Here is a 27,918-nt window from a genome sequence, read left to right as displayed (position 1 = left end):
CAAATTCTGCACACATACACGCCCCCCCCCCACGGGGTACATGCGCCCAGCACAGGCATGAGTGACCGAGCCCCTGTGCCCCACAAACGCCCGCGTCAGTGGAGGGCTGAAGGAGCGTGTGGGTGGAATGACGCCGCTACCAGCCGCTTCTGCGCATGTGTGGCGTCCGTCAGCGGCGCCATCACAACTGCGCATGAGCGGCATGGCAGCGGTCGTGGAACAGTTAGGCGGGCCGTTAGGAGCGGCGGCGGCTATCACCGCCTCATATTTCAGCAACCGGGTGTGTGGGGGTGCGGCGGCGATTAGGAGCGGCGATTAAGAGCGGCGATTAGGAGCGGCGCCGGTGGCTATCGCCGCCGCCGCATATGACAGGGGACGTGTGAGCGGAGCGGAGTCCATTACGTGACGACACTTCCGTTTCACATTTCGCCCCCCATCTATCCAGTTTTGTTCTATCAGGACTAGGTGCCACGAAAGAAGTTTCACTTCAAAAAACCCAGTTAAACCTTTGCCAATCTCTGTATCAAAATAATTATAAATATAATATTTAACATGTTTTAAATCAGGGTTCATCCGGTGCTGAACTTTCCTATTTTTATCTCCGGGGACCCCCTGATTCCCAAGATATGTTTTAAGTTCTCTGCATGGATTTAAATTGCCATCCAATAGGAAGCCACAATGGCTATTGGCTTGCATGGACTGTGTGATTTGAAGAGCCATTTCGTTTCCGCTGTAATGGCGTAGACACCATGAGTAAGTAACTTGAGAATTGGTGGGTCCCTGGAGCTAAATAGAGCAGTTTACCCCAGAAGGACCCCCTGTTCCATATTCACACAGATCTAACACAGATCTGTTGTCTAAATTTAGCATAGGTTGAACTTGATGGACCTATGTCTTTTTTCAACCTCATCTACTATGTAACTATGTAACTATGTAACTATGTAACATTGACATGTTTTGGTGCATTAGTGACTGATTGTAGAAACATCTGTATAATACAGTATTAAAAGTATAACACTTGTTTACGTTTCATTTAGAAACATGGTAACATTAAACCAGTGTCTATTGCACTTTTCAAGGTATTCACACACATTTTATACCCTCAAATTGTTACTGTTTTGGAACATCAAGTAAAAGCTTAATTTCAAAAATGCAAATTAACTACTAATGATAAGATCCTTAAATCTTTTCCTTATATTAACGTTTTTATATATGACTTCATGTTTCTCAATAATTCCTACATGGACCTGCTGTCTTACTGAAGACCACAGCTACTGTACCTTTTACAGTGCAGATTTCTCCTGCTGCAGCTCTTCCGTTTTGGTAGCATACGGTTGATTTGGGAATACTAAAGCCTGCTACATCTGTAAAAATGCACATGCTTTTGTCAGCACCATGCATTGAAGATTGAAGATAATTTTATATGGAGGGCAGGCGTTAAAAAGAGATAAAGGGCCTTACTCATTAAGCCACAATACTGCTGACTGCAGCAAACTCACTGGAAAACTGGCATTTAAATCAATGATTGGTTTCCCATGATTGAACTGCAATCAACAGTATTGCATTTTAATGAATAAGGGTCATAGAGAGTATACCTTCTTCCTTATATACTGGACGTAGAAAATACTTAATCTACTACTAATACTGTAGGCAACTATTTCCATTATATTATTTTCATGAAATATGCGGAAAAGAAAGAAATATGTAGTTTATTGGGCCAACTAAAATTAAGTGTACAAGCTTTCGAACCTCACAGGGTGCTTCTTCGGGTGTGACAGTTGTTCAGCGACTGAAAGATAATATACAATTTTCAGTATGATGATTTACAGTGGGAATTGGGAAAGATATTAAATATTATGTTAGTTTTCTGTCTGTGGAATTTTTCTAAGGAAGGATAAGTGACTACTGCTATTGTACTGTACTGTAATTAAACTACTGTCAAGAGGGGCAGGAATCAAGAATATGTGAAGAGTCACAGACCTTCCAGACAGCCTGGAGTCCTGATGAGCAAAAATATTTTTTGTCAAGACATAAGCAGAGATGAGAGATATAACCACAATAGACTCTCTTCTGGAAATCTCAAGTTTCGCATGCTTGAGGAGGAGACATCTCTGTATGAGTATTTCCATGCAAAATACAATCTTGCAGCTTATTGTGAACCTTTCATCATTGTTTCCTGTTCTAATTCGCAATAACTGACTAAAGTGGACCCCCTTAATCAAGATATGGAAATGCCACAAATAATAAAATGGATGTGTGCCCTGATCTGTGTGATTGAATTACTGTTTGATTTCAATTGCTCTTTGTATTAAGTGTGGAGTTAGAACCAGAAGGGAAGTGCTGTGTATACTAGTGTATACTCAGGGTGGCTGACAGATTTAATGGGACCCAGGACATGACATTCTCCCACCCTCCCCCATGTCAGTGGCCTTAAGATCCCTCCCCTTTCATACCGGCCTCTCTCTCCCCCTCTGTCTCTCACTCTTCGACACTTTTCCTCTCCCTCTCTCTCCTCCCCCTGTCACTATGACTCAATTACACCTTCACTCAATCCCCACCTCCTCACACTAATTTTCTCCTCCCCATGACACACACACACACACACACACACACACACACACACACAGAAACAATTCCCCTCAATACCCATACAATTCCCCCTCCCGCACTGACCACACAACCCCCCCCCAATAAAAAATCCCCCCTGAAATACAGACACAACTACACCGCACCAGATACAGACACCATTGCACACACACCCTAGATAAAAACACCACTACCCCCCGATACAATTAAAACTACCCCAAGATGCAATTACCACTACCTCCTTCCCAGATGCAATTTCAACTATCCCACCTAAATACAATTATCACTTACCTCTGGTTGCCAATGCAGGGCCCTCCCCAGCTACTGCCTCTTCCCACACTGTCCTCTCTCTCACGCTGTTGCAATAATAGTGCCGCCAGAGGAAGCTGCAATCTCTATATTAACAAACAATTGGTTAACTGAGGACGTGAATAGGTGGCTTAATAAAATGTAATTAAACAAGGCACCTGACCCCGATGGCATGCACCCAAGGGTTCTAACGGAGCTAAATTCAGTAATAGCCAAACCATTATCTTTAATAGGGCTCCATTTCCACAGGTTCCGTACCACAAGATTGGTGTAAAACAGATGTAGGGTAGGTAATTGAAGGTTTAGTATGGGATAGTATTCAGGAATACCTAATGGAGAGCACAAATATTAGTCAGCATGGATTTATGATGGATCGGTCATGCCAAGTTAACCTATTAGTTTCTTTGAGGAGGTAAGTATGAATTTAGACAAGGGTAAAGCAGTTGATGCAGTTTACTTAGATTTAGGCTTTTGATATGGTTCCACACGAGATTAGTGTACAAAATAATGCAAATTTGGCTCATTAAAAATATTTGCTCTTTGATTGAAAACTGGTTGAAGGATAAACAGAGCTTTGTCATAAATGGAACTTTTTCAGATTGGGCTAATTTTGTGAATGGAGTACCTCAAGGATCGGTACTGGTACCCTTGCTTTTTGCTTGTTTATTAATGACCTTGAGGTTGGCATAAAGTCTCCAACTTTGCTAATGACACTAAATTGTGTAAGGTAGTAGAATCAGAGCAGGATATAATTTTGCTCCAGAATGACTTGGATAGACTGGAAACTTGGGCAGGTAAATAGCTGATGAGGTTGAATACAGCTAAATGTAAGGTTATGCATTTGAGAAACAGGAATCAATAGACGGTTTAAAATTAAATGGTGAAAAATTTGGAGAATCCTTGATGGAGAAGGATTTACTGTAGGAGTGCTTGTAGATAGCAGGCTTAGTAATAGTGACCAATATCATGCAGTAGCTGCAAAGGCAAACAAGATCTTATCTTGCATTAAATGGAGAATGGATGGAAGGGAAGTAAACATAATTATGCTTCTCTATAAAGCATTAGTAAGACCACCTCTTGAATACAGAGTACAGTTTTGAGCACTAAGATGGAACTAGAAAAAGTGCAGAGAAGAGCCACCAAATTAATAATAAGGGATGGAAAATCTGATTTATGAGGAGAGGCTAGCTAAATTAGATTTGTTTACATTAGAAAAGAGGTGTCTAAGAGGGGATATGATAACTGTATACAAATATATTCAGGGACAATACAAGGAGCTTTCAACAGAACTATCCATTCAAAGGACAGTACAAACGACATGGGGTCATACCTTAATGTTGGAAGAAAGAAGATTTCACCAGCAACAAAGGAAAGGTTTATTTACAGTAAGGGAGTAAAAATGTGGAATTCATTTTTTAAGGCGACAGTGATGGCAGATACAATAGATAGCTACAAAAAAAGGTTGGACATCGTTTTAGAATGGAAAGGTATACAGGAATACACCAAATAAGTACAGCATACATGGAGGGATGTTGATCCCTTATGAAAGATCATTGGATGATCTTTCACTGGGGTTTTTTGTTTGCCCTTCTCTGGATCAATATACTGTAAATACAAATATAGGATAAAGTATCTGTTGTCTAAATTTAGAATAGGTTGAACTTGATTTAAATATGTATTTTTTCAACCCTGTCTGTTATATAGGTATGTAACTCTAAGTTTTAAAAAATATATCTTACAAAAGTAATAATAATGCAAAAAAATCAAATTCGGGAGGTCTTCGTTTCAAATTCACCTCAACCAATACACATTCTTACATTGAACAAATGCATCAAATTCCTTGATACAGTGCTTCCATCATAGTTGTAGGCTCTTAAAAACAACCCAGCTTATGGTTGAAGCAGATTTGCACAGTCACAGTGACAAAATAGAAAATGTTAATTTTTAAAGTAACATTAATAAAGGGCCATGATAAATGGTTATGTCCCACAAAAGCATAAGTACAGCCATTAACACGGTGAGATTTTGCATGTGTCAATAGTTGGGTCAAAAGACCTGTGGTAAATATAGTGCCGGGTGCAATATGGTGGCTAGGTCTGTAGTTATCTATTATAAGGCCCTGCTTATAATTGTTGCTTGTATACAGTGAAGTGAAATTGGGTTGTATACATGTTTCTACTTTTCCGTTAGTTCTCCTTCCATATGTAAAGTACCCTCTCCAACACTGCCCCTTTTCTTCCTTGGTCCTTAAAAGAATACATTAGGATGATAAAATGTGGTAGTCAATAAGGCACAGTCAAATTAGTAATCAAAATAGTATGAAAAAAAATTGTACAGCAAAATCGACAACTTACTCAGAGGTCAATGTAATCATAGTTCAGCAAAGGCACAGATCCAATATTTAAAAAAATATATAGTTCTATATTAATATACTGTATGGGGAAATCTTCTACATAGATCATCAGGATCAAAATATTGAGTTTCCAAATAAATATGTAACTATATATTTCCTAATTTTGCCTAAGTTGTGCCTTTACTGTTCTATGTATAACATTTGTGACCAGTACATTGCTGAGGTAATGCCAAATATGCCAGAGGTGAATGAAAGTTTAAAACCAGTCAGAAAACTCAGGACTATCATTGAGTAGAAAATGTAACATATTTTCAGATTCTATAAATTAGAATGAATGTGTATATTTTTGTTTCTCAACTGGTAGTTCCCAGAGCAGAACTGTACCTTTAAGATAATCTATATTCTTCTTTGAAAGCCAGTGCACAACAAATTAGCAACAGTTTGTCTGGGTAACGCCATCTAGCATATCACAGCATTAGCCTTATTCATTGGGTCGCAATAGAGATAGGCAAAATCTTCCAACAAGTTTCTGAACGTGGTGAATTTTGGATATCCATGGCTAGCAAAAATGTCAGAAGTTTATGTACTTGGACACAATAGTCAACTATGAATATCTTACTTAGACACACTAAATAAGTTATAATGGATAAAAAAGTCACGAAATCCCTCCACTGTACAGCACAATTGCAAAGCCAGTATAACTATCCTCATACTGATGAGACCCAAAGGTCGACACATCTGTCTATGAGTAGGTTTAGTGGCTATGCACTTCTTTAACCCAGGCATTGCTGAAAAGTTGTGTAATGCGGCAGGCTTATGTTTATAGGAGTACATGTTAAAATCGATAAGAAGAATGTAATTTCCCAAAATCCCTAGCTACAATGGAAACATTGTATGTTAGGAGATAATGGTGAAAAGTATGGTTGCAGATCTGTGTGATGTGAATGTGCTCACAAGTGATATTTTTATTTACTTACAGTAGATACCATCTTCACTTTGTCACCAACTTTCTCAAAAAGGTTGTGAAAATTTTTTGCCAATATTTGAATAGGAAATGAGAAGTATGCATTTTGATCCTGAAAATCTACAAAGAGTCTACTGTATTCTTGAACATTCTTTAGTAACGCTCACAAATCTCTGCTCACCAGGATGGCTTTATCAAAGGCCATTTTCATTTCCTGTAGATGTCACAAAATATGCTGAACTTTAAGTCAGGTTAGTAAACAAAATCCAATCAGAAGGGTTGATACTGTACTTTCAAATTCACTGCATCTGGTATTTGAAGTATTGAGTATTATTTGTCTAAAATGTCAAATTTTAATTACGTTATATAATAAAGAGATAATAAGCAATTCTATTACAACTCTAAACAGAAAACAGCCATCATTGGAAAATAGATATTAGTTGTTTTGTTTATTTGAAAACAATTGGTGTTTTATAATATTGTTTTAATGAATTTTGTATCGTCAGATTTTGAGCAATATTATTGTAAAGATGTAACATCACTTGTTACTGTCTCTCACAAAATAACAGTAAAAAAACAGATGGAGTAACTAACACATTAGATAATGCATGGCTACATTTCTCAGTGAGGTGATAAAAGGAGTATTATGGACAGCACATCTACAAATCTTCTTAGTTTGGTGATAATTAAGTGTAAAATGAAAATAGCATGATTTCTTGAACTAGCCCCAGATTTGTTGTTGTGCTATATTTCAAAGATAACCTATATACTATATAGCAGAGGAGTAACCCATGAGTATAGCTTATTTATTTACACGTAACAACAAAATTAAAACATACATTGCAAAAGAAACAAACATATTTAGACTAGGAGTTTATTTTTACATTAGATAAAAACGATAACAAATTTTAGGGGAATATTACCACAAAAAATGTGTTTTATATGTTTTTACCATTATTCCTTTTTGTAGACCCAATGCACCTACAACATATTTATGGGACTGTGATTTAGTTTTCCATTGTTCCACACTGCTTCTGTGTGAAGAAAAAAAAGGGGACCCTAGTGAAGTAATGTAAGCTTTAATCTAAAGTTGTATGCATAGGTTTTATTGATGGGTAACCAGTAGATGTGTTTCTACAGTACATGTGCACTGAATGAAGAGGTACAGTATGATCTCTGCATATGCAGGATACTGAACAAATGATTTACCTTGTATGTATATCTTTATTTGTATAGTGCCATGTACATAGCATTTTACAGCAGTAATATAGTAATAGTCCCTGCCCCAAAGAACTTACAAGCTGTAGTAATGGGTGTCTATGGAGAACATACAGGGACAGTATGACAGTATGATAAGTGCATATGAAAGGGGTAAGTATTTTTTAGCTATTGAGAGATTTAAAAAAAAATTGTGATAGCCCTTAAGGTGGAGACAGAGGGTACCGATGTAGAAGATGTTATTGCATACCCGCGGGTGCAATAGCGAGATAGCCCCACTTTTTTTTGTATGTGTAGCCCCCTTTCTCTGTGACTAAGGGAACTATGCATGCTGAATACCTGTCTGGCATACAGGAGGCCTAATCCTCCGCCACTGGGAGCCTGGAATGATCATGTTCTATCAGTTTACAGCGCCTCCACCTGAGAGGGATCCTAGCACTGCAGGATAACCCCTCTACAGGACATATTCAGTAATGAATAAAGATACCTACACACTGGTATGACTACTTATCTTTACTAACACATATATCTATAACAAAATAACAATACCGTCTCATATCCAGTACCCACACCATATACATGCCCTGGTGAGATTCCCCAAAGTACTGAGGTGCCCTGGGCACCTAACCACCTAGTGTCCACAGAGCCAAGCTCACCCAAAGTATGTGGAGTAGTGCTACACCCTGTGTTTGGCTGTTGGTACACGTGGGTACCTTCATGATCTCTGTCAAGACCATGGTGTATGGAGATCATGGAACCGCAGAACCACACAGTGATCCCACAACGCAGTTTACCGAATCCTTTCTCTCTACCTGCTGCGTCCACCTCTTGAGGGAGCTCCAGTTGGAGGGTGTCCCTTAATGTCTATATTGTGCCTGTGGTCTGGTCCACGATCGCAGGCTACACACACCAAGTAGCGTCCGTCCGACGGTGATACTCAATACCACTATAAGCACTAGCGTAGTGACTACGGGGAAGCATCCCAATCTGGGGGCCTTCCCTACAGTAACCACAACCGGGAAGGGACTTTGGGCCTATCTTGGGCCTAAGGGGTAATCTGGCTTAATCTCTGAGCCATTGAAACCCAGACACTATCTTCTCCCTTGGTGTCCCTGCTCCAACTGTCAGCAACTGTCGAACTGCCAGCAACATTCTATCCTTCATCTGTGGCTCCTTGAGCCCTATTGGCTCTCATGTCCACATGGTATTGCAGTCCCTGAGGCTGCTGGGACTTGTAGTCCCTTGATCTCCTCTGCAGAGCCTGCTCTGAGATGGCCGCCGCTCGCGGCCATACTGCGCATACTCAAGACTGCTATGGCACATGCGCGAAGACAAACTAAATGGCGGCCCCTGCTGTCGGGTGCTCCACGGAGCTCCAGTAACCCTGCTGCCATACAGCCCTGCCCCTGACAGCTCGAGCACTCCCTGCACCTATGTCGGGTCCGCCCACAGCGCTGGCGGCACCCGAGCAGATCTGAAGCAATCCCCCCACCCCACAGACCCGAAGGTAGGGGACCTGGCTACATATGCATCTAATTATATAATGATGTTTGGATATTGAGGGAAAGGGCACTCCAGGGATGCAAGGCAGTACAGTAAATGATAAAGGTTTTAGGTAGTGGAGTGCTTTAGTTACAAAAAGAGTATAGAGAAGACATCCTTGAGCAGAACACAAGGGGTAACCATGGATATAGAAAGAAATTAGGGCTTGCATATACAGTACATTGGGGCAGAGGAGTGTACTGTATAGCAGGGATGCGCAAACTTTGCTGGCAGGGGGGCGCAGGGGAAAAAGATTGTGCTCCCCTGCTGTATAGCATTGAAAAACAGGAGAGTTTTGTAAGTAACATAGACTTAATAGGAAGTTAGGAGACTGACTTACTTCAGAGGAGAGAAGTAGTGCGTGTAATTATTCTGACAGTAGCATTTAGGATAGATTGGAGTGAAGAAAGGTGAGAGACAGGAAGGCCAGAAATTAGAAGGTTATGGAGAAGACAGGAGAGAATGAGAGCAAGTGTTCTCACAGTTTTAACAAGCATTTTAACAGTAGAACGACAGAGAAAACGGTGTATGTTAGCAAATTTATAATGCCTTTTCTATCTTAGAAAAGCAGTTGTATATTGGTTTACAAAATAAATAGAGAGGAAATGTTAAAAGATTGAAATGTATACAGAATAATATGGATAGTAGGAGAAAAAGAAACTGTGTTCTACAGTAGGAAAAGCAAGATAAAGTATAGTACAGTATGTGCATTAAAAGAGGTAACTTGGGGCATGACTAATCATTAAGACTAATTATACCTTCTCTTCTTAAGATCCAGAAAAGACCAGGAAGAAATCCATCAGTGTATCTTTTTCTCTCCAGTTATTCACCCCATTGTTACATGCCATACAGCAGTTAGACTGTAATTCTGCATAATAGCATGTAAAAGAGCATACATTTAGAATCTTAGGCCGCAATTATAGTGCAGGCACTCGTGCGACGGAGCACAAGGAGACGCGTGCCTGTCACCCGAGCGATCCGTGGCCTCTGATGTGGAGGTGATGGGCCGTGACGTCACCAGACTTGTTCTCCCTCATTGCCTGAACCACTCACGTGACACGGCCATCGTGCGAAACAACGAAATTATTTGTCTCTTCAAAATTCTGTCGTGCTTCCTTTCTCGTGTGGTCGCCGCACTATGGCTAGCCTGATAGATTTTGGTCGCAAGCACTATGGCCGCAGCCTTATGTATTTTTAACAGGGATCTATAGAGCTTTTGCCTGCTGCATTACACAGCTTTTATAGAAAATTCTGAGTTAATGAAGAACAGATGTAGCAGGCTTTTTGACTCCTGTTAACGCACAATATAGCGCAAGTTTTAATGCCTCCATTTAAACAGATAGAGTTGTAATTAACATCATTGTGCTATTTTGCACATGGATTGTGCAAAGCTGCAATTACACCTGCTACATCTGTATGATATTAGAACACCCACATAATCCAGACATAATGTAGTTTCCTCTACTATTATAAATGGAAGATAAGTATCTGCCATTATATATTAATGGAATCATTAATTGAATTGTATGTTCATGATAGAAAAGCAACACTAGCATTTATTTTGCTTTCCCCATAACTACTTAAGGTGAAACTTGATACATTAGACTGCCTGTACAGTAAATATCTATCCGTTATCTATTGTATAAAGTGTAGTCCATCCTAGGACCAAAAAAGAAACCATGGCAGAAACATATTACAGCTTTAAATATAGGTGATTGATGCTTTTTAAAGTCAGACACCAACAGTATACATTTAACAATATTATATCATTTTATATTCCATAACATTTTCATTCCATGAAATATGGAAATGGTCTTAATTGCTCTAGCAAACCCCTTATGTGTGATGCACCTGCCTATTATATAGGACCTTGCATAGATGTCTTACCTATGCATAATTTGCTCCCGTTACTGCTTTGTCTTCTAAGTACCTGGGATACAATACAGAATATAAAGCTTAGAAAATCACCCTGTAATGCACAAAAGCTTTTGCGCATACCACCATCACTGAAATCTATATTATATTTTCAAAATGTTTGCCTAATATATTTGGGCACTTCTATACAAATAATACTTAGTACACAAATAAATGGTCTTAAAATAAGTAACCATCTAACTGGAAAGCCAGTTAAATAAATAATGTCCTCTTTCCATGTATATCATACTATTGTTCCTCAGGGCATAACTGCACATAAGCAAATACTCACGTAATAATAAAAAATAAATGAAAAAAAATACCTTTTAATATAATACATTAATTTATGTTGTGTATGTGCCTTTATATCATTATTTTTTTATCTCCATTATTCTCACCATACAGATCCTTATGAAATGTTTTTTTATGTATTGGAATCTTTAGTCTAGGTCCATGGAGAGGATTTACAAGAATTTATTCATCCATCTATATGAGCATTTTCATTTAGCGTAGATAGCTTCACGCTTTTGTCTGTGATAAGGTGTTAGTATGAAGCTACCATCATTCTAGTTTCCCATCTCATAAGTAACGCCAGATATATAGACAAAAAACCCCTTTAGCTCAGTACTGTTGACCCTTCCAAACAATAATGAATGTTCTTTGGCTGCTTAGCGCACATAAAATTTGCACTTTATCATTCTTCTATGTGCTGTAAAATTTTATAAATAAATATAATCTTTCTTGCTTTTTTCATTCCAAATTTTGTTACATTCAAATATATTTATCTGTAACCATATTTTCTGTTATTTCTATATTCTTAACAATGTACTGTATGCATGTGTACCTCTAACAACCTTTGGTATTGGTTAAAAAAATAGTCTATATGCTACGGTAAACCAAGTAGAGTAAGTTGCCTATACAGTGATACATACTGTACACCGTTATGCAATCTATGGAAAAGTTACTACATTTGCCAAGTTATATTTTTTATTGGTTAATTTCAATGCAGAGACAGATGTCAAAAGAATTAAGAATGTAAAATATTTGCAGTACTTTAGATGGCTGTCTAAAATCCTGTAGTTCCCCCACCACATTAGACAGATGCCTATGGTTCATTTGGGATTACTTATCAAAGTTTCTTAGCTACAACACTAATGCAAAAACAATGTACCAGATTTATCAACAAATACAGTACTATTAGTTTGAATGGAAATGTTTTTTCCTTAAAAATGTGCAGCATTTCTTGCCCTAGGTTTGCAATCGAGAGATTTTGATAAATAGTCCCAATTATTGCGTGTGATATCAGATTCATTTCGGTTGATTAGGCGTGGAGATGTGAGAATATTTTGAAATATGCTTAAGAATGTTTGCAGAATTTTTGTGAGAATGTTTTCCAATGTGCTTGGTTAAAATTTGCACACATTTTGCCTAGTTTTTGAACTTGTCAATCTCTCTCGTTAGGTGAAACCAGAAAGTTCAACAGTAACTCTTTTTGCCTTGGCGGATGTGTTGTTTTCTGCCTCACAGATAAACATTGTTTTTTCCCCCTGCTACCTTCCTGCTCCAGTCCAATTTCAGCTCTTAGCTCTGCTTCAATTTGAGGTCATACTACAATTCTGCTTCATTCTCAAACTCTACTTTAATTTTCATATTCAGATTGTGGGGCGTATTCCACTAAACTTCGATAAGTGGCTAATACAGTAGCACTATAAATACCCTTATAGTGTGATACTGCCTGTGTTGCTATATACAAAGCCCCGATAACAGAGAAATATTGCACTGAAACAGCTTTTTATAGTACTATAACACTCTGCCAAAAAAAAAGTACAATAAGCCAAAAAATGCCCGAAATTGCAATTTTTGGCAGAAACTGCTATTCACTAAGTAGTGATAAGGATATAGGGGGCTATGCACTAAGCTCCGTGCTTTTCCGTCTGGTTGAAATTAAAAATCACGTCCGATACAAAGTGAAGCCGGAGACGCGATTCACTAAGGCCTTGAGTCCATTTTCTCTCGGACGGGCCAAAAACTGGCTTATCGTACGTGCAAGCTTTTTCCCCCTGCTAGCGTTCTTAAACTTTACGTACGCTAGCTGATAAAAAATAAGCCGCCTGTAACATTTGCATGGAGATTTAGCATCTCCATGCAAGGCTGTTACAGGCGATCATACACAAAACAAATACATTTTAATAATAGTGTACATGAGCAGGGGTTCTCCGGAGCTGAACCGCATTGGTTTCAGGTCCGGGGATCCCCTACTTCAGGAGATACAGGCCCCGTTATGGGGTGCCGGTATCCCCTGCACTTTGAAAGCTTCCGCGTCACAAACCGGTACATTTAAATTCTGCAGGGGATACCGGCACCCCATAAAGGGGCCTGTATCTCCTGAAGTAGGGGGTCCCAGAGGCTGAAACCAATGCGGTTAAGCTCCGAAGACCCCCTACACATCTACACTACTGTCAAAACACACATATCAATAAACAATAATTACTTACCTTAGCGGCTATCCGCTATGGTAATGAAGCTGCATTAATGTACATTTTAATAATAGTGCGAGGGAGCAGGGGATCCCCTGAGCTGAACCGCATTGATTTCTGCCTCAGAGACCCCCTGCTTCCCGAGTTACAGGGCAAGGTATGGGGCATCGGTGCCAGTGTCGCCGCCATTTTTAGAGCGTCCCATACGCAACGTGGACGCTATAAACATGGCGGCGACACTGGCACCGATGCCCCAAACTGGGGATTGTAACTCGAGAAGCAGGGCGTCCCTGAGGCAGAAATCAATGCGGTTCAGCTCAGGGGACCCCCTGCTCCCGCACACTATTAATAAAAATACATTAAAGCAGCTTCATTACTTTACCGGCTATCTGCTAAGGCAATGAAGGGGTTAAGGCACAATAGCATGTTTATTGGGGACAATTGCCCCCAATAAACATAGCAATATACAACACACATCCCCCCCACCCCCTAACACATACAATACAGTAATGTGCAAAATAACTATTATCCAGATATGGATAATAGATTATTTGCCCATTATGAAACACATAAAACATGCATAAATAAAAACATGAAATCTTAATCTGAAAATCACCACATTGCATCTTACAATTAAACCAGCAGCTAAATAAATGTATATCAAATGTCACACAATTGCATTGAGTGTGTACATGATGCAATTAATCTGCATCATGTAACATTATGCAAAATCAATTAAAAAAAAATACACTATGAATAATGTCCCCTAACCACCAATGCCATCCACAAAATCAAATAGAAAGCAAGCAACATAAATAAATTTACCATCAATCAATCAATTTCCTAAGCCAATTACAATAAAATCCAAATCAATTATACAATTCCCTATTAAATTCCTAAAGCCAAACCATTGCCAAAATAATTCTAATTGAAACTAACCACCATCATTCAAATCTAACTACCAGAAATAGGCCATTAAAAATAACATGTAACTAAATAAAATTTACATTACACACACCAATGTATAAATAAAGCTGCTAAATACATTAGAAAGACATGAGATACATAAACATTAGCAAAACAATCATTTATTATCCCTGTATGTATATCCATATCCATACACATATAGATATATAACATATATAACATATATACATATATAACATACAGGGGCAAAAAAAGAGCATAATAAACAATGCATTTACATCCCAAAATCACATACAATACACCCATTCAGTGTCCCTGAATGTATGTATATCCATAGGGACATAGATCAATTCAGGGGCATTAAATTGAACTAAAAAAAATACACATGAATAAAAAAATCAAAAAAACCTGCAAAAGTTAAAATAATAAACTTTTCTTTTGTTTACTTACCATTAGATGCCCACTCACCGAAATCCAGGGGAACCGGAAGCTATCGGACCAAATCGAAAAGAAACCATAAAATAAAAAACCATTACAATCCATATCTGTGTCTTCTTTCTTCTATTTGTAATCCTTTTCGTCAGTCTTGGGGTCTTCTTTGGGGTCTTCTCCGTCTTCTTCCGTCTTCTTCCATCTTCTTACGCCACGCCCTTCTTCTCTTCTTAGGAGGGGAGGTCTTCCCTCCTCGGCGTCTGGCTTCAAAATGAGACGACATAGGCTTTTATAGGCTTATGACGTCACATTTTCATCAAATGGTTCCCACGGCCCTGACTGGGCCGTGAAAACCATGTGATTTGGGGGGGATTTTTTTTTTGATGACGTCATTTAAAGGCAATGACGCCAGCCAATCAGAATGGCTGAGCTTCAATTGCCTTTAAGATGACGTCATCAAAACAAAGATGGCCGGCGACACATGGTACGGTAGCCAATCAGAGCGTGGGAAAGAAATCCCAACTGTGATTGGCTCTGGTAGACCATGTGACAGAGACTTTGCTTCAGCCAATCAGAGTTGGGATTACGTTCCCACGCTCTGATTGGCTACCGTACCATGTGTCGCCGGCATCTTTGTTTTGATGACGTCATCTAAAAAGGCAATTGAACCTCAGCCATTCTGATTTGCTGGCGTCATTGCCTTTAAATGGCGTCATCAAAAAAAAATTCCCCTCCAAATCACATGGTTTTCACGGCCCAATTAGGGCCGTGGGAACCATTTGATGAACATGTGACGTCATAGGCCTATAAAAGCCTATGTCGTCTCATTTTGAAGCCAGATGCCGAGGAGGGAAGACCTCCCCTCCTAAGAAGAGAAGAAGGGCGTGGCGTAAGAAGATGGAAGAAGACACAGAAGACGGAGAAGACCCCAAATAAGACCCCAAGACTGACGAAAAGGATTACAAATAGAAGAAAGAAGACACAGACGTGGATTGTAATGTTTTTTTATTTTATGGTTACCTTTGGATTTGGTCCGAGAGCTTCCGGTTCCCCTGGATTTCGGTGAGTGGGCATCTAATGGTAAGTAAACAAAAGATAAGTTTATTATTTTAACTTTTACAGGTTTTTTTGATTTTTTATTCATGTGTATTTTTTTTTTAGTTCCATTTAATCCCCCTGAATTGATCTATGTCCCTATGGATATACATACTTTCAGGGACACTGAATGGGTGTATTGTATGTGATTTTGGGATGTAAATGCATTGTTTATTATGCTCTTTTATTACCCCGGTATGTTATATATTTCTATATGGATATAGATACAGGGATAATAAATGATTGTTTTGCTAATGTTTATGTATCTCATGTCTTTCTAATGTATTTAGCATCTTTATTTATACATTGGTGTGTGTAATGTAATTTTTATTTAGTTACATGTTATTTTTAATGGCTTATTTCTGGTAGTTAGATTTGAATGATGGTGGTTACTTTCAATTAGAATTATTTTGGCAATGGTTTGGCTTTAGGAATTTAATAGGGAATTGTATAATTTATTTGGATTGTATTGTAATTGGTTTAGGATAGTTCGTGGTGTGTAGATGGTCACTGCAGCAGGAATTCAACCGGAAACATAAATGTTTAAAAACAGCTTTATTAAACTAGAATGCTGCGCATCACAGAGACACTCTGACGCGTTTCGTTCCTGTGTGGAACTTTATCAAAGAGTAATGGTCTCTCACACAGAGGTCAAATATATACACAGATTCTTGTCCTGATTGGTCAACATGTAATTGTCAACAGGCAGTTGCAATCAGTGGATCGTGTAATTGGTATTGGGAAAACCCTATACAGACAACAGTGTGTATGATAGAACAACAACATGATTAAAAAATGTCAAATAAACAATACAAAGTTACATATAGGTTAAAATCACAAACAGTGAATTGCAGCATCTATGATATAAAAATATATACCACATGGAATATAAAAATGAATAAAGTTTCAAAGAATGATTGAGTCATTATAACTCTGTGGAGAATAACATAATATCCGTGAAAATGAATGCATAACGTGGGTACAAAAAGTGCCCAATATAAAGATAAATGCAACTATGCAATATTTGTAACACATGGAGAGATATATAGATTTATGTATCCAATTGTGCATTATACTATAACATGTAGAAAAAATGCGTAGAAAAAATGCATGAGGTGCATATAGACACACACTCCCAAAACTCCCCATCTAGTTAACCCATGAGGAAGTGTTTTAACTCCCAATCCACGTTCATACCGTGGGGATGGAGAGTTCTGAGAGTGTATATCCAATACATCTCTCTTCTGTTGAGTGCATTTTCCCTGTTACCACCTCTAGGGTGACATGGTATATGTTCTATGGCCCTAAATGTGAAATGATTAAGATTGCCAGCAGAACATGTAGAAAAATGTCTGGATACCGGATGATTCAGATCTCTTTTTCTAATCAATCGGACATGCTCTGCAATCCTGGTTTTAAGGGGTCTGATAGTGCGCCCCACATATTTAAGACCACAGGCACATTCTAGAGCATATATAACATGGGTAATATTGCAATTGAGAAACATTTGGATGTAATATTTATTACGATCTTCATTGTATACAATGTATCTTGTCTGTGCTGCATATTTGCACATGGAGCAATGACCGCACTTAAAAAAACCTTTTGGTATACTTTTGACATTGGTAGCATTGGAATCAAATCGAACCATACTGGGAGACAAGTGAAAGGATAATGTTTTGGCTTTGCGATAAGCAAATTTAAGGCCATTTTTTACAATGTCACAAATATCATTATCAAGTGATAACGTGTGCCAATGTTTGGCAATGATGTTACAAATCTGTTGTGACTGACTATTAAATGTGCTTATAAACATTGGATTGTTCACATTTTTTAATTTATTCTTCGCAGTTTTGATTTTGCAATTCCTTGCTCTCTTTTGTATTAATGTACTTCTGTCTACAGAATCAGCCCTGTCAAATGCAGCAGTGATGTCCTGAATGGAATAACCCCTTTCAATTAATCTATCGGACATTTCTCTAGCCCTCAATAGAAAAACCTCGTGATCAGAGCAAATTCGCTTTAACCTCAAAAATTGGGCCCCTGGAATGTTTTTGATCAAAGATCGTGGGTGGCAACTCTGAGCCTTAAGAAGTGTATTTCTAGAGTTTTCTTTTCTGTATATGTCTGTTTGGATGGACATATCATTGCCAACATACAGGAGTAAATCAAGAAAATGAATGTGATTGATGTTGTGTTGATACGTGAATTTAAGGTTGTAATTGTTTGTACTAAGGTGATCAATAAAAGAAAGAAGTGAATGTTCATCTCCCTTCCAAATGAAAATCAGGTCATCAATGTATCGCCCAAAGTAAACGATATTTTGACGAAATAAATTGTGACTGTGATAAATAAATTGTGATTCCCAAAAACCCATAAATAAATTAGCATATGATGGTGCAAAACTCGTGCCCATAGCGGTGCCTAGTGTCTGTAAATAAAAATGTGAATCAAATAGGAAATAATTGTGCGTGAGTAAAAATGAAATCTATTCCAGTAAAAAGGTGCAGTGAGTTATAGATAGAGTAGATAAATCCAAAAAGTGCTTAATGGCAGCAAGGCCGTGCTGGTGCTCAATAATGGAATACAGGGAGGTCACATCCATGGTGACCCACCTGTATTCCTTGTGCCAAGTGATGTCCTGCATGCTGGCAATGAAATCCGTGGTGTCCCTGATGAACGATGGCAATTCAAAAACAAGGGGTTGCAAAAACCTGTCCACATACCGCGATAACCCATCTCCCAAAGATCCAATGCTAGCCACTATAGGACGGCCAGGAGGGTCGACCAGTGATTTATGGATCTTTGGGAGATGGTGAAATATCGGAATCACGGGATGTGGACAGGAAAGAAAATCAAATTCTTTTTTACTAATAACATTAAGGATTCGACCCATATGTAACAACTCCATCAATTCATGATGATACAGAGGTGTAGGATTGCTCTTTAGAGGTCTGTACGTGATACCATCTTTCAATTGTCTCATTGCTTCACTGAAGTATTGGTTTTTAGACATTATAACTAGAGCACCCCCTTTGTCGGCACTCTTGATAACTAAATCATGCTCTTTCTTAATGCATTCAATTTCTTTAATTTCAGTGTAGGTTAAGTTCCCTTTAGTGACATTGGAGCAAGAGAACCCATTAGATAATATACGCAAATCACGTTCAACTAGATGTTCAAATGTGGCGATTGAAGAACCCCTATTGGAATTGGGGCAAAATAGAGACTTCGGGCGGTAACCCGAGTCTTCATTACCGAAAAAGGGTTGAGTGTGTGTCATTAAGGGTTCACCTTGCAATTCCAATAGGGAGTCCATGTCCGACAATACACAATTCTCATAAAAGTTCATTGGTGGCGGATCCCCAACATTCGAAGAACTATTGGGGTCAATTGATTCCTCTGGTCTGTGTGTATTATCCAGACTATTTTTTACAGAGAACATCTTTTTTAGAGTCAACTTTCGTGTGAACTTTTGTAAGTCTATAATCGTTTCAAAAAGTTTGAAATTTTGACTGGGGGCAAACCCAAGGCTTTTATTGAGGAGGGATAATTGTGTGAATGTTAACTCGGCACCGGAAATGTTGATAACATTGTTGGGTACACCTAATCGTATTTCTTCCGTTTCGTTCTGCCTCTTCCCCCTTCGTTTCCTCTTTGATCTGCGTGTTCCCCCCGGCTTTTTGTACCCATGTCTAAAAAAGCCGAGGAGGGTTGCCCAGAGGATCTGCTAGCCTTGGATGTTGAACAAGATGGTGTGGCCTTGCTCTCATAATAATTAGCATCACGATCCCTAGATTGTTCCCTAGATTTGTCAAAAGAAACGGAATGAAATCTCGGTTCTGGGTCCGAATAATCAGACTCAAAACTAGAGGTTTCAATACGTTTATTCTTGAGGATGGATTTGTTGGGGGCATTGCCTGTCCCTCTCTTTGGTTTTTGATTCCTGCCCCTAGGTGTACTGGAACCCATGATCTCTCTGACAACTACTGGTTTTTGCCAGCAATAAATCTGATTTTTGGTATAATCTATACGATCTCTTTCATATTTAAGTTGTTTCTTTTCACTGATAATGTTTTCCGCTATATCAATATTGGATGAAAGTGTTTTATCGTTCTTGATAAATTGCTCTCTTTTGCTAAAAGGTTGCAATTTAGTTTGAAGGATTTTAATATCAGCCATTAGTATAGATTTTTCTTTTAATTTTTGCTGAATGATCAATTCCATCAATTTTTTGGAGCAGGAATCAAGGGCTTCCACCCAATCTAATTCGAATTGCTTATTCATAAAGCCAAAGGAGGGTACCTTTTTGATGCGCAATCCCCTAGGGATGCGCTGACATCTAATATAATTTTCAAGAGATGTTATGTCCCACCATAACCTGATGTTTTCAGTTAAGAGTTTCTCTAATTTTACGAAGTGGTGGGTTAGATCAGAGGGTTCGTCACAGATGACTTCTGACACCCCATCAAATAGATGGGTGGCTTTCCTCGGTCTCTTAGTATCATCTCTACAAGTGTGAACATAGGTGTTACATTCAAACTCTAATGCAACATTGTCATCTCCACTGGATTATTCCATGATCAACAAAACAGATAAAATAACCCTTAAAGGGGGCCAAGAAAAAGGTATGATAACCCAATTAATGTATAGGTAAATTCCTGTGTATGGGTCAGAGTGTGCTAATTAGAAAAATCATATATAAAACACATATAAATACATATGCATATACAACACCCTGATATTGCTAAGCAAACAAAACCAGAAATTGAATCAATGAATGGTATAAAGATATTATTGTCAATGAATGTCCTTATGGAAATGAGCTACCAGGACAGGTAAGGTATATGGTAGTTGTAGGGGAATGACCCCCGTATTGTCCGGTGCTTCTAAAGTTCCAAAGGAAAAACTGGGTGTATTGTAATAGCAGTCTCTGGCACATAAAGTATGAGGATGGCCACTACACGGGCATGAGAATCCTGTGTGAGGGAAACCAGCAAACAGAGCGTGCGGCAGGATAAAGGATAAAACCTGGGTGGGGGGCTGTTGTGCAGGGGATAGTTAGAGACAGGGAGAGAGGCAACCAAATAGCTACCCCTCCCGTGTACTCACGGTGTTATCGCCTGCTGCCCTGACCCAACCCGGTGTACTCACTGCCCATGCCTGGCTGGTTCCGTCTCCTCGGGCGTCGCGCTGGCGTGTGACGTCATCTCCGAGGTCCGACAGCTATGCTGTGAGAGGTGAAACAAGCGCTGCCCAATCGGCGATCCTAAGGGGCCCCGATTCAGATGCTGGGGGTGGATCCAAACGCCGTCATCAGGATAGGGGAATGAAGACCAGCTCCCAGCTCCGTGTGATGGCCTGCGTGCTCCACCAGGGGTTAAAGTAAAGATAGTTCGTGGTGTGTAGATGGTCACTGCAGCAGGAATTCAACCGGAAACATAAATGTTTAAAAACAGCTTTATTAAACTAGAATGCTGCGCATCACAGAGACACTCTGACGCGTTTCGTTCCTGTGTGGAACTTTATCAAAGAGTAATGGTCTCTCACACAGAGGTCAAATATATACACAGATTCTTGTCCTGATTGGTCAACATGTAATTGTCAACAGGCAGTTGCAATCAGTGGATCGTGTAATTGGTATTGGGAAAACCCTATACAGACAACAGTGTGTATGATAGAACAACAACATGATTAAAAAATGTCAAATAAACAATACAAAGTTACATATAGGTTAAAATCACAAACAGTGAATTGCAGCATCTATGATATAAAAATATATACCACATGGAATATAAAAATGAATAAAGTTTCAAAGAATGATTGAGACTGCGAAGAATAAATTAAAAAATGTGAACAATCCAATGTTTATAAGCACATTTAATAGTCAGTCACAACAGATTTGTAACATCATTGCCAAACATTGGCACACGTTATCACTTGATAATGATATTTGTGACATTGTAAAAAATGGCCCTAAATTTGATTATCGCAAAGCCAAAACATTATCCTTTCACTTGTCTCCCAGTATGGTTCGATTTGATTCCAATGCTACCAATGTCAAAAGTATACCAAAAGGTTTTTTTAAGTGCGGTCATTGCTCCATGTGCAAATATGCAGCACAGACAAGATACATTGTATACAATGAAGATCGTAATAAATATTACATCCAAATGTTTCTCAATTGCAATATTACCCATGTTATATATGCTCTAGAATGTGCCTGTGGTCTTAAATATGTGGGGCGCACTATCAGACCCCTTAAAACCAGGATTGCAGAGCATGTCCGATTGATTAGAAAAAGAGATCTGAATCATCCGGTATCCAGACATTTTTCTACATGTTCTGCTGGCAATCTTAATCATTTCACATTTAGGGCCATAGAACATATACCATGTCACCCTAGAGGTGGTAACAGGGAAAATGCACTCAACAGAAGAGAGATGTATTGGATATACACTCTCAGAACTCTCCATCCCCACGGTATGAACGTGGATTGGGAGTTAAAACACTTCCTCATGGGTTAACTAGATGGGGAGTTTTGGGAGTGTGTGTCTATATGCACCTCATGCATTTTTTCTACGCATTTTTTCTACATGTTATAGTATAATGCACAATTGGATACATAAATCTATATATCTCTCCATGTGTTACAAATATTGCATAGTTGCATTTATCTTTATATTGGGCACTTTTTGTACCCACGTTATGCATTCATTTTCACGGATATTATGTTATTCTCCACAGAGTTATAATGACTCAATCATTCTTTGAAACTTTATTCATTTTTATATTCCATGTGGTATATATTTTTATATCATAGATGCTGCAATTCACTGTTTGTGATTTTAACCTATATGTAACTTTGTATTGTTTATTTGACATTTTTTAATCATGTTGTTGTTCTATCATACACACTGTTGTCTGTATAGGGTTTTCCCAATACCAATTACACGATCCACTGATTGCAACTGCCTGTTGACAATTACATGTTGACCAATCAGGACAAGAATCTGTGTATATATTTGACCTCTGTGTGAGAGACCATTACTCTTTGATAAAGTTCCACACAGGAACGAAACGCGTCAGAGTGTCTCTGTGATGCGCAGCATTCTAGTTTAATAAAGCTGTTTTTAAACATTTATGTTTCCGGTTGAATTCCTGCTGCAGTGACCATCTACACACCACGAACTATCTTTACTTTAACCCCTGGTGGAGCACGCAGGCCATCACACGGAGCTGGGAGCTGGTCTTCATTCCCCTATCCTGATGACGGCGTTTGGATCCACCCCCAGCATCTGAATCGGGGCCCCTTAGGATCGCCGATTGGGCAGCGCTTGTTTCACCTCTCACAGCATAGCTGTCGGACCTCGGAGATGACGTCACACGCCAGCGCGACGCCCGAGGAGACGGAACCAGCCAGGCATGGGCAGTGAGTACACCGGGTTGGGTCAGGGCAGCAGGCGATAACACCGTGAGTACACGGGAGGGGTAGCTATTTGGTTGCCTCTCTCCCTGTCTCTAACTATCCCCTGCACAACAGCCCCCCACCCAGGTTTTATCCTTTATCCTGCCGCACGCTCTGTTTGCTGGTTTCCCTCACACAGGATTCTCATGCCCGTGTAGTGGCCATCCTCATACTTTATGTGCCAGAGACTGCTATTACAATACACCCAGTTTTTCCTTTGGAACTTTAGAAGCACCGGACAATACGGGGGTCATTCCCCTACAACTACCATATACCTTACCTGTCCTGGTAGCTCATTTCCATAAGGACATTCATTGACAATAATATCTTTATACCATTCATTGATTCAATTTCTGGTTTTGTTTGCTTAGCAATATCAGGGTGTTGTATATGCATATGTATTTATATGTGTTTTATATATGATTTTTCTAATTAGCACACTCTGACCCATACACAGGAATTTACCTATACATTAATTGGGTTATCATACCTTTTTCTTGGCCCCCTTTAAGGGTTATTTTATCTGTTTTGTTGATCATGGAAGAATCCAGTGGAGATGACAATGTTGCATTAGAGTTTGAATGTAACACCTATGTTCACACTTGTAGAGATGATACTAAGAGATCGAGGAAAGCCACCCATCTATTTGATGGGGTGTCAGAAGTCATCTGTGACGAACCCTCTGATCTAACCCACCACTTCGTAAAATTAGAGAAACTCTTAACTGAAAACATCAGGTTATGGTGGGACATAACGTCTCTTGAAAATTATTTTAGATGTCAGCGCATCCCTAGGGGATTGCGCATCAAAAAGGTACCCTCCTTTGGCTTTATGAATAAGCAATTCGAATTAGATTGGGTGGAAGCCCTTGATTCCTGCTCCAAAAAATTGATGGAATTGATCATTCAGCAAAAATTAAAAGAAAAATCTATACTAATGGCTGATATTAAAATCCTTCAAACTAAATTGCAACCTTTTAGCAAAAGAGAGCAATTTATCAAGAACGATAAAACACTTTCATCCAATATTGATATAGCGGAAAACATTATCAGTGAAAAGAAACAACTTAAATATGAAAGAGATCGTATAGATTATACCAAAAATCAGATTTATTGCTGGCAAAAACCAGTAGTTGTCAGAGAGATCATGGGTTCCAGTACACCTAGGGGCAGGAATCAAAAAACAAAGAGAGGGACAGGCAATGCCCCCAACAAATCCATCCTCAAGAATAAACGTATTGAAACCTCTAGTTTTGAGTCTGATTATTCAGACCCAGAACCGAGATTTCATTCCGTTTCTTTTGACAAATCTAGGGAACAATCTAGGGATCGTGATGCTAATTATTATGAGAGCAAGGCCACACCATCTTGTTCAACATCCAAGGCTAGCAGATCCTCTGGGCAACCCTCCTCGGCTTTTTTAGACATGGGTACAAAAAGCCGGGGGGAACACGCAGATCAAAGAGGAAACGAAGGGGGAAGAGGCAGAACGAAACGGAAGAAATACGATTAGGTGTACCCAACAATGTTATCAACATTTCCTGTGCCGAGTTAACATTCACACAATTATCCCTCCTCAATAAAGGCCTTGGGTTTGCCCCCAGTCAAAATTTCAAACTTTTTGAAACGATTATAGACTTACAAAAGTTCACACGAAAGTTGACTCTAAAAAAGATGTTCTCTGTAAAAAATAGTCTGGATAATACACACAGACCAGAGGAATCAATTGACCCCAATAGTTCTTCGAATGTTGGGGATCCGCCACCAATGAACTTTTATGAGAATTGTGTATTGTCGGACATGGACTCCCTATTGGAATTGCAAGGTGAACCCTTAATGACACACACTCAACCCTTTTTCGGTAATGAAGACTCGGGTTACCGCCCGAAGTCTCTATTTTGCCCCAATTCCAATAGGGGTTCTTCAATCGCCACATTTGAACATCTAGTTGAACGTGATTTGCGTATATTATCTAATGGGTTCTCTTGCTCCAATGTCACTAAAGGGAACTTAACCTACACTGAAATTAAAGAAATTGAATGCATTAAGAAAGAGCATGATTTAGTTATCAAGAGTGCCGACAAAGGGGGTGTTCTAGTTATAATGTCTAAAAACCAATACTTCAGTGAAGCAATGAGACAATTGAAAGATGGTATCACGTACAGACCTCTAAAGAGCAATCCTACACCTCTGTATCATCATGAATTGATGGAGTTGTTACATATGGGTCGAATCCTTAATGTTATTAGTAAAAAAGAATTTGATTTTCTTTCCTGTCCACATCCCGTGATTCCGATATTTCACCATCTCCCAAAGATCCATAAATCACTGGTCGACCCTCCTGGCCGTCCTATAGTGGCTAGCATTGGATCTTTGGGAGATGGGTTATCGCGGTATGTGGACAGGTTTTTGCAACCCCTTGTTTTTGAATTGCCATCGTTCATCAGGGACACCACGGATTTCATTGCCAGCATGCAGGACATCACTTGGCACAAGGAATACAGGTGGGTCACCATGGATGTGACCTCCCTGTATTCCATTATTGAGCACCAGCACGGCCTTGCTGCCATTAAGCACTTTTTGGATTTATCTACTCTATCTATAACTCACTGCACCTTTTTACTGGAATCGATTTCATTTTTACTCACGCACAATTATTTCCTATTTGATTCACATTTTTATTTACAGACACTAGGCACCGCTATGGGCACGAGTTTTGCACCATCATATGCTAATTTATTTATGGGTTTTTGGGAATCACAATTTATTTATCACAGTCACAATTTATTTCGTCAAAATATCGTTTACTTTGGGCGATACATTGATGACCTGATTTTCATTTGGAAGGGAGATGAACATTCACTTCTTTCTTTTATTGATCACCTTAGTACAAACAATTACAACCTTAAATTCACGTATCAACACAACATCAATCACATTCATTTTCTTGATTTACTCCTATATGTTGGCAATGATATGTCCATCCAAACAGACATATACAGAAAAGAAAACTCTAGAAATACACTTCTTAAGGCTCAGAGTTGCCACCCACGATCTTTGATCAAAAACATTCCAGGGGCCCAATTTTTGAGGTTAAAGCGAATTTGCTCTGATCACGAGGTTTCTCTATTGAGGGCTAGAGAAATGTCCGATAGATTCATTGAAAGGGGTTATTCCATTCAGGACATCACTGCTGCATTTGACAGGGCTGATTTTGTAGACAGAAGTACATTAATACAAAAGAGAGCAAGGAATTGCAAAATCAAAACTGCGAAGAATAAAAAATGTGAACAATCCAATGTTTATAAGCACATTTAATAGTCAGTCACAACAGATTTGTAACATCATTGCCAAACATTGGCACACGTTATCACTTGATAATGATATTTGTGACATTGTAAAAAATGGCCCTAAATTTGCTTATCGCAAAGCCAAAACATTATCCTTTCACTTGTCTCCCAGTATGGTTCGATTTGATTCCAATGCTACCAATGTCAAAAGTATACCAAAAGGTTTTTTTAAGTGCGGTCATTGCTCCATGTGCAAATATGCAGCACAGACAAGATACATTGTATACAATGAAGATCGTAATAAATATTACATCCAAATGTTTCTCAATTGCAATATTACCCATGTTATATATGCTCTAGAATGTGCCTGTGGTCTTAAATATGTGGGGCGCACTATCAGACCCCTTAAAACCAGGATTGCAGAGCATGTCCGATTGATTAGAAAAAGAGATCTGAATCATCCGGTATCCAGACATTTTTCTACATGTTCTGCTGGCAATCTTAATCATTTCACATTTAGGGCCATAGAACATATACCATGTCACCCTAGAGGTGGTAACAGGGAAAATGCACTCAACAGAAGAGAGATGTATTGGATATACACTCTCAGAACTCTCCATCCCCACGGTATGAACGTGGATTGGGAGTTAAAACACTTCCTCATGGGTTAACTAGATGGGGAGTTTTGGGAGTGTGTGTCTATATGCACCTCATGCATTTTTTCTACGCATTTTATCTACATGTTATAGTATAATGCACAATTGGATACATAAATCTATATATCTCTCCATGTGTTACAAATATTGCATAGTTGCATTTATCTTTATATTGGGCACTTTTTGTACCCACGTTATGCATTCATTTTCACGGATATTATGTTATTCTCCACAGAGTTATAATGACTCAATCATTCTTTGAAACTTTATTCATTTTTATATTCCATGTGGTATATATTTTTATATCATAGATGCTGCAATTCACTGTTTGTGATTTTAACCTATATGTAACTTTGTATTGTTTATTTGACATTTTTTAATCATGTTGTTGTTCTATCATACACACTGTTGTCTGTATAGGGTTTTCCCAATACCAATTACACAATCCACTGATTGCAACTGCCTGTTGACAATTACATGTTGACCAATCAGGACAAGAATCTGTGTATATATTTGACCTCTGTGTGAGAGACCATTACTCTTTGATAAAGTTCCACACAGGAACGAAACGCGTCAGAGTGTCTCTGTGATGCGCAGCATTCTAGTTTAATAAAGCTGTTTTTAAACATTTATGTTTCCGGTTGAATTCCTGCTGCAGTGACCATCTACACACCACGAACTATCTTTA

The 27,918-nt window shown here is 38.9% G+C and overlaps 1 protein-coding gene and 1 long non-coding RNA gene across 3 annotated transcripts in view; one reads left to right on the top strand and one right to left on the bottom strand.

The window, feature by feature from the left end:
• CPLX1 (complexin 1) overlaps window positions 1–27,918 on the top strand; it is a 344,241-nt gene that overhangs the window by 83,725 nt on the left and 232,598 nt on the right. The window lies entirely within an intron of this gene.
• On the bottom strand, window positions 1,685–8,548 carry LOC142491568 (uncharacterized). Of its 2 annotated transcripts, none has more exons than XR_012800431.1 (3): window positions 8,087–8,548; window positions 2,878–2,981; window positions 1,685–1,789 (listed from the first exon to the last, which is right to left on the bottom strand). It is a non-coding gene; the product is annotated as an uncharacterized LOC142491568 (long non-coding RNA). The 2 variants fall into 2 exon arrangements; XR_012800430.1 differs by having other exon boundaries at window positions 8,243–8,548.

This window comes from Ascaphus truei, chromosome 1 (assembly GCF_040206685.1).
Source record: "Ascaphus truei isolate aAscTru1 chromosome 1, aAscTru1.hap1, whole genome shotgun sequence".
NCBI lineage: Eukaryota > Metazoa > Chordata > Amphibia > Anura > Ascaphidae > Ascaphus > Ascaphus truei.
Note: the sequence above shows the minus strand (reverse complement) of the source record. Positions and strands in the feature narration are given on the sequence as shown.